This window comes from Neomonachus schauinslandi, chromosome 9, assembly GCF_002201575.2.
Source record: "Neomonachus schauinslandi chromosome 9, ASM220157v2, whole genome shotgun sequence".
NCBI classification, from domain to species: domain Eukaryota; kingdom Metazoa; phylum Chordata; class Mammalia; order Carnivora; family Phocidae; genus Neomonachus; species Neomonachus schauinslandi.
In genome coordinates this window covers 61,271,331-61,284,731 of record NC_058411.1, presented here as the reverse complement: position 1 = coordinate 61,284,731, position 13,401 = coordinate 61,271,331, and positions in this window count along the sequence as shown.

Below are 13,401 nucleotides of genomic sequence, written 5' to 3'. Positions count from 1 at the left end.
AGTCCCCGGTGGGGTCGCGGCGCGGGAGCCGTCCGAGGCCGCCCCGGGGTGGTCGGTACCTGCAGTCGGGCCCAGAAACGCTCGTCGAAGACATATTTGTGGAATATCTGGCATCCTACTGGGCAGGGGGATTGCAGGGGTGAACAGGAACGTAGGAGGTTCCTTACCTAGCGCAGTGTACGATCTAGCGGGGGAGACGGGCACTAACCACACGAATGCAAGTCAAGCTGTGATCGGTGCAGAGACGGAGAATAAGGTGCTCTGAGGGTGGCGAGGCGACTGTCAGCTAGTCAGGGAGGTCAGGGAAGGCGTCTCTGAAGAAGCGATGCACACATTGCCTCCTTCCTCCTTCCCCCATCCACGGCGCGCGCGCGCGTGCACGCACACACACAAAAACACACCCACATGAACACACCCACATCGACCGACATACCCACCCCATGCACTCCTTAACCTAAAGACAAGGAGAGATTACCTTAAGTATGTCTATCCGCATACCTCTTTCAGTGGCTATAGGCACCCTGTAGGTGAAGGCCAGGAACAGGACGCTGATCTGGTGGGTTCTGTAGATGACAGGCTGCTTGAGATCCGTCTCTAGGCTGATGATACCTCCTGGAGAAGCACTTTTAAATGTCCAGATCTTCCCACTGGCAAATGGGCCAGCATTATTGCACTCACCTTCAGGAACAAGATAAACAGCATGTGAAATGACAGTTAAATGGCCTGCTGTTTAAATGTTAAAAAGTTTCTTTTAAATATCCTACTGCTTAAACTTTAAAACTTTCATGGTTGATAACTTTTTATTTATTCATTTAGAAATATCAGCTGCTGTTTATGAGCTAAATATTGGGGATAGCCGGCTAGACTGAGCTCTGCCTTCATAAAGTACCCAGTCTACGAAGGATAAGAAGCAAGTTAACCGATTACAGTGAGACGTAGTAAAGGGTATTTTTATGTTATGTGTAGGCTGCCACGAAAGCCCAGAGAAAATCAGATTGGGGGTGTAAAAGACTTCTGGGAAATGGTACTTGAGCTTAGTATTGAAGGAAAAGTAGAAATGGCAGAATGAATGAGTTTAGAGAGGAGAGGGTGAGACGGATATTCCAAGCACAGGCACATGGAACCACTATAGGAAGGTGTGATGCTTTTAAAGGGCTGGAAGAACTTTCATGTGGCTGAAGCAAAAAGAATTTGTAGTCAGTAGCAGGAGATGGAGCTGGATAGTAAACAGGGACCATATCCTGAAGGACCTTGCGTAAGAAGCAAAGGAATTTTTACCTGGATATACAAAAGTTAAAAGAGCCAATGGATTAATAAGATTAAACAAGACTTGGGGGTGGGCAGAAGCCTAGAAGATACTAAGAAAAAGAGGATCCGGTTGGAGACATTACAGAGGTAGAACCTGTAAATGGAGCAACTATACCCATACTCACTCCGGGTCTCCTTACCCTTAAGAGATCTACGTACATTTGGCCTTCCCATTTCCAAATCTTACTGTGTTGGGCTTCTCTCTGTCCCCATTCCTCTCTGAAGTATTTCTTTTCAGATCTGTTTGGGTATATGCAAGCTTTGGTCCTTTTTCTTCAAGAACTCCAAATACCTCAGCACTTAGTGATGCTCAATTAAGTTTACCCAGGATTGGAAGCATCATCCATAGCTACCCTTCCCTCACTGGGCCAGCTCCCTAATTGCCATTCCTACCACATGGTTCTCCCCAGTGTATGTAGCTCCTCAATCCACGGCCTCTCTTTGGGAGTACAGCCCTACCAAGCCAATCTGCATCCCTCAACTTCCTTGGGAATCTAGGGCACAAAAATTCCTTCATCTTACTATTACTGACAACTGACTAGAAATGGGGAAAAGAGACTAGGATCCCGGATGCTGACAATATTCACAAAGAATCCATGGGAAGAAGCTTGGCTGAAAAGATATGAATTCTGTTAGGATGAGGCTGAGTCTGAGGGACCTGAGGGACATCTAAGTGGAGGTGTCCAGTGGGCATTTAGGCATATGCGCCTAGAACTCAGAAGAGAAGCCCGAACAGGAGCTAGAGTCTTGCGAGTTTTCAATAAGCCCCTAGTAATTGCAGCTGTGATTGCAGATAAGTTCACCCAGGGAAAGCACACAGCATGGGAAGAACAGAGTACAGAATAAACCCAGCCACTCAGGCATTTAGGGGATGAGAGTCCAAAGGGAGCCAATAAATGGCACTCAAGTGGAGCCGAGATTTGGTAGCAAAGAGGAGGGACCTATAGGAGAAGCCAAAAAAAGAAGGGACAGCCAGGAGATCAAGTGGCTCAGGGAGGGCAAAAGAAAGGAGGAAGGGAAAGACCAATTTGTTTTGTCCACTTGGGGCTCAATTGATGACTCATTCATTGTGGAATGATAAGGGCAAAAACCGGATTAGAGAGCGAGCGGGGGAAGTCAGAAGAGAAGTGAGCTAATCAGATTTATCTTTGCAGGAAGCTTGCCTGTGAAGAGAAAAAGATAGGATGGTAGCAAGGGTTTTTGTTTGGTTTGATTTTGGTTTGGTTTGATTTTGTTTGGTTTGATTTTCAGATGGGAGAGGTGAGAGCAAGTTTATGGGCTTAAAGATACAGGTGAAAATGGTGAGCTGGGGGATCTAAAGCTTTAAGAAACTGGAGCCAATAGCTCTTTTCCTGAGAGAGAAAGGAGGGAAAGCTGGGAGTCAGAGGGACATAAACACAGAAGAGTAAGTTAAGGAACTCCCTACTTTGCAGCCTCCGTTTTCTTAGAGAAAAAGAAAGGCTTTTCTAAAGTAAGGTCCTCTGTTGAGAGTGAGCAAGATATTGAGGTGGAAGGTTTGAAAAAGAAAAAGGGGAGTGGGAGAAGCTCTCTAAAGCTTCTTAGGGATTGGCAAGCAAAAAAATCATATAATTTTCACCAGCGATCCACAAGGACCCTGATAAAGAACTGGAGAGGATGAATTAGGAGACTTGCTCCAAGGTGGAGTCTTGCTGGCTGAGTACAAGGGAGAAACAAAGAAACAAGACGGTTGGTGGGGAGGGAACAATCCTAATAGCGGCTGTGAGAATTGGGTCAGAGTTCCTCTTAGCTTCAATCGCTTCTCGGCCTTTTGGCTAAGATCAAGTGTAATAGAGTCATACCTAATCTGTAAAGCTACTCTGTCCACTTAGACTTTGAATGTCACTCTTTGTCACAGCTCCTCAGGAGTCTCCTCTCTCCCCACACCCCCAGCTTCCCTGCACCCTCCATTACATTCTCAGGCAATCATTCTTCCCCTATTTTTCCCCTCAAATCCTTTTTGGAATAATAGTATTAAAAAATCTATCAAGCTATCTTCCCTTTGCTGTTAAGTTGTGGTGATACCCTGGGCCATCACTTCCTCTCTTCCAGTATCTCAACACCTATTCTCACCCACCCCTCCAAAATATAGAGTCTGGGCTCTACCTCTACCCCCCGCCCTCCACTAAGACAGGTTACTCAAGTTTACCAAATCCAATGCAAATTAATCATTCCTCTTCTTACTCAGCCTCTCTCTCTGTAGCATTTGACACTGCTGAACATTTCCAGCTTCAAAAACGCCTCCACAGTCTTGGTTTCTACCACCCTGCCTTATCCAACCTTCTCTGGGGAGTTCTCACAGAGTACTCTTTGATAAACCCTATTTTCTCTCCCATCCCTAAAGACTTGCTGACCCCTCTAGCTCTCTCCATTGATGCCTGCTTCCTCAGTCGTTTCATCCCACTTAGATCCCAAATGTCACTTCAAGTCTTTATTCTAACTGCTGGCAGAATATATCTAAATATAATTAAAATAATAATAAAGGTTATCATTAACATAATTGTCTAGTCCTTCCCTTTTCAAATTTCAAAGTGCTTTCACATCATCTCATTTCCTCAGAAAGAGCAAGCACAACCCCTATTTAATAATTATGGACGCTGGAGTTCAGAGACCAATTCAAGTCCAAACTAATCTGCACCTTCTTTCTTACTTCACTTTCTTAATCTCTGTTAAAGGCAAAAAGTATCTCAATCTCCAGGGCAGAAACCTTGTACCAGTTTTAATTCCCCTCTCTTCTCCCCACCCCTGATTTCTGTCCCTAAGTAATATGGAGTCCTTCTCCCAAGTATCTCAGGTTTGCCTTCTTTGGTCGGATCTGCCATTTTAGAGATCCACACACAACTTCACTCTATCAAGATAACAAACCGATTACTGTCATCCCAGCTTGGCTTACCAGCTACCACTGGCTATTCCTGCTTGCTAACTACGTACTTGAGTTCCAAGAAAACTTTCATCCTGAAAATCCTTTTAATTTATGAGAAAAGAATGACACGTTTTCAAGAAACTATCCCATGTTTTTTACCTCCTGAATGTTTTCACTTAAATCATCCTTTCAGTTAAAATGAGTCATGGGGCGCCTGGGTGGCTCAGTCATTAAGCATCTGCCTTCGGCTTGGGTCATGGTCCCAGGGTCCTGGGATCGAGCCTCCCTGCTCTGCGGGAAGCCTGCTTCTCCCTCTCCCACTCCCCCCGCTTGTGTTCCCTTTCTCTCTGCATCTCTCTCTGACAAATAAATAAATAAAAATCTTTTTAAAAAATTAAAAAAAAATTTTTTTAATGAGCCAGTCATTTACCAACCCATTCACTCACCTCCCACTGCTATATGCCCACAATGTGTGGGGTCACAGAAAGACCAACATGACACAGCCTCTGCCCTCAGAGTTTATGGTCTAATAAGAAACATGTCCATATGTCCTTCAGAAAGAATGTTAATAATTAAGTCTCACCGTAGTGAGTACCTCCCTTTGCCAGGGGCCATGGGAGTGGTAGGGCAGGTCATACAGAGCCAGCATTTAAGGAGTTCATGGCCCAGCCAAAGAGACAGGAAGAACATAATGGCACTGAAACATGGGATCCGTCCTGCCCACTAGGTTTTCATGATATTCCTGGACCAGCAGCCACAGTAACCTCGGGGTTCTTGGCCCAAGTCTCTCCTGCAGGGGCCGGGCAGAGCCTCTGCAGGCTGAGCTATTCCAGGAACAATGAGGGAAACATTTGTAGGAAAAGGAGAAAGAAAAGAAGGTGAAAAGCAGATGGGCTCTGGAGACAGCAGGGGTGAGAGCTGGTCCCCAGGGTAGAGAAAGTACTGGTATGGTGGGCTGGTATGGGAGGAAAGGGTTCAACCGAGGCTAGTCAATTTGAGTACATAAACGAAGGAAAACCCTCCCAACATGTTGCTCAGTGTCTCAAAACACAGTAAATGCTCGGTAAAACCTTTGTGATTTTTTATTATAGAAAATACAGAAAGGCACAAAGAAAGTAAACATTTATTTATGATAGAATGACTACCAACATTTCTGCCATACATAATTTATTCAAATGGATTGTTTCTGTGGAATAAGAGAGTTCAGCAAATGGATGTGCTTCCAAATGGGGTAGAATGAATTTTGGAGTTTCCTTCAGCAATGTTATGTGTAAAAGTTGCCAACCTTAGAAGCAAATTTTATCAGCAAAATGAGTTTATTTGGGAATAACAGGAATTACAATTCAGGACAAGCAAGCTATAGCAAAAGCCACAGGCAAGTTCAGAGAACAAAGGACAGTAATGCTCTTTTATAGAGCGAAGGGGGGAGTTGGGAAGGGCTGTTATAAACAAAAAGTCCACTAACGTAAACTTCGAGTTGGAAGTGTAGTGGCTTTTCATTGGCCCAGCTGTGACAGTCTTGCGTTGTGGGGGCCATTGCTGGACAAGGAGACAACCTTTCTTTCTCTTTCCGGGGTAGTAAAGTAGGCTTCCTCCTGTTGAGAATGCAAGGTACATCTCTTCCTGATGGGTCTACAAACGGCTGCAATCAGTGGTAGGACCCGAGGGCTCCCCTTCTGGCCTCCCAACTCCATTTTAAATGAGGTTTCTTTTATTCAGTTTCCCAAGGTAAATATGCCTTATCATTTGGTTAAAATGTGGCTAATTATGGCAAGTAATTTGATTGAAGATAAAGGAGCTACAAGAAAGTTGATCTAACCACTATATCCAAACGTGTATTTAACAAATCCTTACTGAATGGTTACTAGGTGCTAGGCACCAAGGCCTGATTTGTAATACTCCCACTGTGTTTGGCACCAGTTGACTGACTACTGGAAACTTCTGGGAAATGCCAAGGAGCAAATGAGGCGGCACTGGTAGATCAGGAACCCTGTTATCGGCTGACATGTAGTCCAGGTGCCAATGCTCTAGGTGGTTTGCTGGGAGATGAGCAGCAGGAAGTGAGGAGTTTCCCCCACCATCCCTTATGGTCAGCACCATCAGTCCCTACTCTGACCTCAGGTCTTCAAGGAAATGAAAGCTTGCTCTCCCTTGCGAAGCCATGCCCCCCACATGCAGGTCCACAGACCTGTGGGACTAGAAGGGTGGCATGATCTTATGCTCCTCCCATCAGAAGTAAATGAGAAGAGTCCATCCACATCCCCAGACCAACCAAAGAGGGGGTCTTGGGGAGGGAGATGCAGAATGAAAGGAGATGAGAACCGAGGAAGCTGAGTCTTGAGAAGTCAGAAGCTAAGTAGGCAAGGAAACAAGGAGGCAAGGAGGCTAGGGGCGTGGAGAAAGCTGTGGAAGCTGAGGCACCGAGGCTACTGGGAGAAGAGGAAGGCAGGGAGCAGTATCTGGCTGCAAGGGGAAGATCCTACAGGGAGATCCAAGAGCAAGGGCCCAATGTGCCCTTTCAGAGGTCATCAGTTGCAAACTTGCCTGTCTCTTTAGCGAATATATAGAAACAAGAGGCCCCACTTCAACAAGTCTCACATTAACAGGTCCTACTTCCTCCAACTCATTCTGCCTGATTGCCAAGTACAAACACAACAGTGATTTCATGCTTAGTCTCCTTTAGGTCTCAAATAAATAGCAGGCCCCATGCTGGAAAACAGTATGGAGGTTCCTCAAAAAGTTGAAAATAGAGCTACCCTACAACCCAGCAGTTACACTACTGGGTATTTACCCCAAAGATACAAATGTTGTGATCCGAAGAGGCACCTGCACCCCAATGTTTATAGCAGCAATGTCCACAATAGCCCAACTATGGAAAGAGCCCAGATGTCCATCAACACATGAATGGATAAAGAAGATGTGGTATGTGTATATATATATATATATTTATATTTATATATTTATATAGAATATAAAATAATTTACCTTACAATTTTGCTGTTCAGTGAATCATTTTGATAGATGATCAACAGTTCTAGGATGCTGTACTTTTTTTAAAAAGATGTTATTTATTTGTTTGAGAAAGAGGGAGAGAGCAGGGGAGAGACAGGCAGAGGGAGAGGGCAAAGCCGACTCCCCACTGAGCAGGGAACCCAACATGGGGCTCGATCCCAGTGATGTGGTTTTGGAATATAGATGAGGTTCGGAGCCGATGACCAAGAAAGAATTCTTGAGATGTCTTTGGTGCAAAATGGTGGTTTATTAAAGCACGGGGACAGGACCCATGGGCAGGAAAAGCTGCTGCCCCGGGGTTGTGAGGGGTGGCTGATTCTATACTATGGGGTTGGGGGAGGTAAGGAAAAAGGGAGGTTTTGAAAGAACTTTCATGTATTAAAGGAGGACACAGGATACCGGAGGCTTTGCTATTTGTCCAGTTAAGGTTTGTTTTCCTGGGGCACCTGAGTGGCTCAGTCGTTAAGCGTCTGCCTTCGGCTCAGGTCATGATCCCAGGGTCCTGGGATCGAGCCCCACATCAGGCTCCATGCTCCGCGGGAAGCCTGCTTCTCCCTCTCCCACTCCCCCTGTTTGTGTTCCCTCTCTCGCTGTCTCTCTCTGTCAAATAAATAAATAAAATCTTCAAAAAAAAAAAGTTTGTTTTTCCTTCTAGTAAGGCATTAACAGTAAGATAGCTGGGAGCTTCCTGGAGGAATGTTACATTCCTCCTATCACACATCCTTATCAATGGGCTGTAGGTTTAAAAGAAATTCAATTTTATTTGCATTTCCTTCTGCCTCAGCCTCCCTCAATTTTATGGAGGGGAGGGTGATGTTAGGGCTTCGGGAAACTGAGTTATGGGTCTTTGGAAGTTGGGCTATTGATAAGAAAGCTTCTTCCTTGTAAATCACTAGGACATTTGTAAAGTGGGAGACTCAGGTCTTGCAGGATTGTGATCTCTACAAGTTAACTACTTGTTTTCCCTTTAGGGCAGCCAGGAGTGCCTGAGGAATGTCACAAATATCCCATGGAGGGGGAGGATTGTGGGGTGTCAGCTTCTGCTTTGTCCTCAGCTTGCCTTCTGCTCCCTCATCACCAGGACCCTTAGATCATGACCTGAGCCAAAGGCAGATGCTTAACCAACTGAGCCACCCAGGTGCCCCTAGGATGCTGTACTTTTAAAGTCTAAAATTCACATGCAGGGGATTTGACTACTTAGGAAGATATTTGAACTGATTAGTAGTTCACCTGTAAGACAAGATTCTACAAAATAATCATTTGATAAAGTAAAATAACTTCCCTTTTATGACTCTGGAAATTATATCAAATAGGCTTTGGACTGTGCTATTTAATCCAGACATAATTAACTTAAGGTCCTGGAAGAGCTTGTCCAAAACTTAAGGTGGAGGTGGTTTCCAACTATTTGCTCAAAATGCACATCTGCTCGTAAAAGCTAATTGGTGTTTTCTGTTGATTATGCTAGAATGCTGAGCTTCCTACTGCTGAATTTCAGTCCCATTTGGAGGATATATTACTCAGGCCAGGGATTTAGGAGCAGCTGCCTTGAATTATTATGTCATTTCATTATAATTTTATAAATTATTTGTACAATAAAAGCTGGATTATCTGACATTGCCCTAAGAAGTTCTAGGAATCTTCGGTGTCTCTGATGTGCTACCAAAATAAATCCTTAAGCTAGTTGACTATTAATACTGAAATTCAACCAGTATCAACACATTCTGAAGACATGTCAGAGTCGTCTCAAAGTCTTTAGATAAGCAGAGGAAGGAAAAATAAATAAATCTTTCTCCCAAAATTCAAAAATAAGAGAAGCTTAAGAGATTCATAAGATATTCCTTTTTTAAAGAAATAAAATGTGATTTAGGATACAGTGCTGTTGGATTTTATGCAGGGGATGTGTTCCTGAAGACTTTATATAATTTAAAACATTAATTCCAGACAGAGCCTGACAAAGGGTGGCCTTTATTTTTGCTTATCTTCTAAAGAAGAAATGTCATGTAGCAATACTTAAATGGCATTTACTAAGCCAACTTCTTTTAGAATATATGATTCTTGATTATTTTTTAATTTTGGAGGAATTTCATCGTTTCAAACTTTGCATATTAAGTATGACTTAATATCTTTATAATGCTCTATTTCAAATACAATGAAAAATACATTAAACACGATTACACTACAGAAGAAACAGGAGAAAGTTATAGAAAAGGAAAAGAAACTGAAGGATAGTCATTAAAATAATCTGGTTTAGTTACCAATTATAATTTTTCCTTCATAATATTTGCAGCATATATGACAAAGAACCAATTTGCCTAATAATACACAAAGAATTCTTACAAGTCAACAATAAAAAAGATAAGCTAGTGATATAAATCCTTCTCTCTATAGAATCTTCAGTAAAATCCACTTTACATCCTTAAAAAAAAAGAAAAAAGATAAACTATATTTTTAAAGGGAGAAAAGAAATGAAAAAGTGTTCCATGAAAGAAATACAACCTATAAAGACTGAGAGCCAGTGTTATCATAGGTGGGGATTGGGGGTGGGAGAAGACTTTAATCCCTCTTAATGAGGGTGTAAATTGTTACAACCTCCAAAAGAGGGTGATTGTGGCCATCTATGTGAGAACCAGAAATTTCACTTATGGGAATTTGCCCTAAGGAAATAAAGCCACAAGGAGAAGCAAATGTCCATGAGCATTGTTTACAGGACCCAGGATGTGGCTGCCAGCCTCATCCATGAAGACTGACTCAGGTTTCCCAGGTGCCAACTAGCACACATTACCTGCCCCTTCAGCAGCTCCCACCAGGAATCCAGGCACAAAGAGAACACAGGGATTTCTGCAGCTGCTCTGGGCTGGGTAAGAACACAGGTGAGATGTCACATCTCCCAGTGGCATTTCACTGAAAAATCCTCCAAAGATCGGCCTCTTCACTTGGGCCTCTGGCCAACCCTGTGGCTCCTCCCAAGTCACTATTACTCAGGAAATCTGGTGGCCCTTCTTAAAAAGCCAGGCCCAGGGGCTGGCATTGCCCCCACAGTCATAGCGTACCAGACCACCTCTACCTAGCAGGCAGGACTGCTTGCAATAGCTACTAAGAAGCGGAAAATGTCCCTGGTATTATGTTTGTAACAGTGAAAAACTAGGCCACAAGTATAAATGTGCTCATATAGGGGATTAGACAAATTATGATACAGTCATCCAATGGACTAGCTTTTGAAAGGAATGAGTAGGATCCATTTCAGACTAAAATAGAATGATGTCTAAGAGATACAACTAAAGAGAAAAGACTTGCAGAACAGGATACCTGCCTGCTAGTACACGGAGGTACCCCAATGCCTGAAACAATGTCTCGAACAAAGGCGGTGATAATAGAGCACCTCCTTTGAGGTGCTGACAGCTGAATGGATGCATGTTTGTAAAGAGAAAAATCTAGAAGGTCTACAATCTTGTCTACCATATTCCCTGTAGTCTCCTAGAAGCTGGAAAATTACCTGGTAGCCCGGTAATCCCATAATATGTCTTTAAAAAATACACAACAGTTACAGCAGCTAACCCTGAGAAAAGGAAGACTGCAGGAAGAAGGAAAAGAGGCCACTTTTTACTTTACATGTTCCTATATTCTTTAGCTTTTCTTAAAAGCACGTAACACAATGGTGATCATTTATATAGTAGAGGGAGAGGACAGAAAGCTTGAAGTTTTTAGAAAAATATGGGTAAACAATAGCCAAACTATGGAAAGAGCCCAGATGTCCAATGAAAGATGAATGGATAAAGAAGATGTGGTATATATATACAATGGAATATTATGCAGCCATAAAAAAATGAAATCTTGCCATTTGCAATGACATGGATGGAACTAGAGAGTATTATGCGAAGCGAAATAAGTCAATCAGAGAAAGACAAGTATCATATGATCTCACTCATATCTGGAATTTAAGAAACAAAACAGAGGATCATAGGGGTAGGGAGGGAAAAATAAAACAAGATGAAATCGGAGAGGGAGACAAACCATAGAGACTCTTAATCATAGGAAACAAACTGAGGATTGCTGGAGGGGGAGGAGGAGGGATGGGGTAACTGGGTGATGGACATTAAGGAGGGCGCGTGATGTAATGAGCACTGGGTATGATATAAGACTGATGAATCACTGACCTCTACCTCTGAAACTAATAATACACTATATGTTAATTAACTGAATTTAAATTTTAAAAAAAGAAAAACATGGGTAAAATAAGTGTATGTCCTACAATCTGTTATCCTTCAAATTATTCTCATTTTAACTACGTCACTCCAGCCATTTTGTTCTAGGTCTCTAAGTGATCCAGGACAAACTTACAGTTCGTAACTGTATGACTCCTTGACTATGCCTGTTTACATGAACAATCCTTTCCACATCTATTTCTAGGTCCACAAGGGTAAGTCTTGAGTAATAGGAATTTTGGATACCTAAAAACTCCCATTCCTCCAACACATAAAGTAGCTAAAGCTTTTAATGTGGCATAAATTAATATCCAGGGATGGTATGAAAACGACACTCACGGGTGATGTGGAAAGTGGAGAGTGTCCCTTTTTTACCTTCAGTGAGTGCTGCTGACCCAGTGACAGTGGGAGAAAAGTTGACACGAAATAGAGAAGGATTCCTGGCCCCGCTGCCCCGGTCGGTGGGAGCCATGGACCTTAGGGCATCCCCGTCACAAGTCTGTGAGTCTCTTTAACTCTCCCAGCACCCCACGGAGACTATCTCACCTGCCCTCTCCACCCTTTACCACTGAGGTGCGGCCGAGGTGGGGGGAGGCAAGTTCATCCCTGAGGCGAGAGAGGGGCCAGCCAGAACACATTGGCACAACATTTATTTGAAACCCCATTCTAAATTTGCATTCTACTCAAAACCGTATATCTGCATTTGTTTCTTTCTTTTTTCTTTTTTTTTAGATTTTATTTACTTTTTGAGAGAAAGCACAACAGAGAGGGTCAGAGGCAGAGGGAGAAACAGACTCCCTGCCGAGCAGGGAGCTGATATGGGGCTCAATCTCAGGACCCCGAGATCACGACCTGAGCCAAGGCAGCAGGTAGACACTTAACTGACTGAGCCAGCCAGGCACCCCTGCATTTGCTTCAATATAAAAGTATACAAGTGTTTTCCCCCAAAATCTCCCAAATAAATCCTCTGTTCCGGGAAGATGGAACCTGTGTAGATGGTGGTTTCAAGTACCCCCAGCACACACACACCAACTGAGATTGAGTTGAAAACCTAACGGCAGCCTGTCCTACCTCACCTTCAGCTCAGACTTGATTATCAAAGTCTCCAGGCCATTCCAGGACTCCAGGATTCCTAGGCTTCAGTCAACCACGCACACCATCCCCCCAACACATGGCTGTCCTTATCACTCTTTTTTCTACTCAGAAAGCATAGGGGTCCTCTTATTTCCTTCTGCATTTGGCACAAACTCCTTTGTCGTGTTTTCCTGAATCTCCATAGTTGGACTGCACCCCCCTGGTTCCTGTAGTGCCCACACCTGCTGGTGGTCCCACACTCACAAATGGCCTCTCCATGTATAAACACTACCTGCTTGCTCCCACCTTTATGCCTGGAATTTCTTTCCCACTTACCTCTAAACGTCCAACTCATGTTCTTCCAGACCCAGCTTAAGTTTCCCTTCTCAAATGTAATAATTCCCTGCTCTTCAAGAATGAGGTGACAGCGGCAGTCTATGCTAACTAACAATTTGGCTGGTCGCTTGATTTTTTTCTTGATTTTGGGTCATGCCTTAGCTCTGGTCCCTAAGCCTCCTCTGAAACCATCCCAGTGGCGTGTTTCCTTCTCCCACTCCCCCAACGCCATGCCAAGTCCCTGTGTTGGTCCCTGTCTACCTTGTCCCTCCAGGCCTTCCAATGATCCTGGCCCTGAACCCCAGCCCCATCCTGCTTTCATGTCAGTCCTCCCTGATGCCCACCTATTGCTGCTGCCTGGGACCAGGGGGTCCTGCCCCCTGGCGGGGCACCCTCATGTAGCCTCTTCGTGGTGGGCTCTGGGTTCCAACCTTCCCAGGCAGAGAGAACACTGGTTACTACATTTCTGAATCCTGGACACCTCAACCAAATGAATTAAACTTATGCTGTTTCCAGGTACGTGAATTACGGCAACTCAAAGATGGGCCTATGGAGCCTCTGTTAAAAGAGCACACACAGTGGCTTGGA